The following is a 1,052-nucleotide window of genomic DNA, read 5'->3' as shown; positions in this document are numbered from 1 at the left end:
GGGAGCAGACAGAGGACTGGGTACTGGCCCGGCATGGGGAGGTGTCTTCCCTTCAGCTTGTCCCCACCCTGGGTTTGTCCCCGCCTGTGGTCACACTGTGCTTCGGTGGTTTACAGGTTGAGGTTCTTACAGCGAGGACACAGCATTTGATGAGAAAATTCTAACTCCTAGGATTTGCACGAGGCGACTCCCCTGTTCCCGCTCCCCTTTTCTGTTTCATTTCATGGGGGCCTGTTGCTCCGTGCCCACCTGCTTTCCCTGAAGACGCCGGGCAGCAGTTTCCTGGCACCCGTGGGATCCAGCCCACTGTCCGTGTGTTCCACTGACTCGGAACCTTCCAGCAGGAGGGGTGCGTGTTTCCTGGGACGTGGACCTCACTTTCCGGCCCTTGCTCAGTGGTTCCTCTGCCTGCAGTGCCATGGCAGGAATAACCGGTCTCCATGCCAGGTCTCCCTGGAACTTACCGACTCAACGAGGAAAGCTTCCATCCTCAGCGCGCGTTTTCCACGGAGCTCCGGGAACGCCATGTGGGTGGAGGCGGGTGTGGAGGGGAGGGCCAGCTCCACCCGAGCAGGGGACTCCCCCCGGAGGACAGCAGGAGAGCTGCTCGGACATACAGGCCCCCGCCACCTCCGTGGGCCTGTGACAGGGGCTTTCCTGCTAGCTAAGGGAGGCAGGACAGGAGGGATGTATGCACACAGACCGGGACCGAGATAAAATCTGTATCTGAAATGTGACTTGCAAAAAATGAGTAACGAGTTTATTTCTATAAGCCAGGAGAAAGGGTGTGGAAAGGGTTCATTAGCTCAGTAAGTGGGCGCCATCGGTGACGGGGGAAGGGTGTCAGAGTTGGTAGGGGCTGCGCAGGGCTTGCAGGGGGCCTGCGCAGGGTGGCCCTTGGGAAGCAGGGTGCTGCAGCAGGTGCAGCGCCAGGAAGGGCTCATTCCTAATAGGGTATGGCCGCAAAGTCTGAGCAGCCTGGGCTGAGCGAAGGGAAGGCACCTTAGTCTGGAGCTTTCTGGAATGTGCGAGGACCTTCCTTCCATCACTCA

This window comes from Tupaia chinensis, unplaced genomic scaffold, assembly GCF_000334495.1.
Source record: "Tupaia chinensis unplaced genomic scaffold, TupChi_1.0 Scaffold000292_1, whole genome shotgun sequence".
Lineage (NCBI taxonomy): Eukaryota > Metazoa > Chordata > Mammalia > Scandentia > Tupaiidae > Tupaia > Tupaia belangeri.
This window is presented reverse-complemented; position numbering follows the sequence as displayed.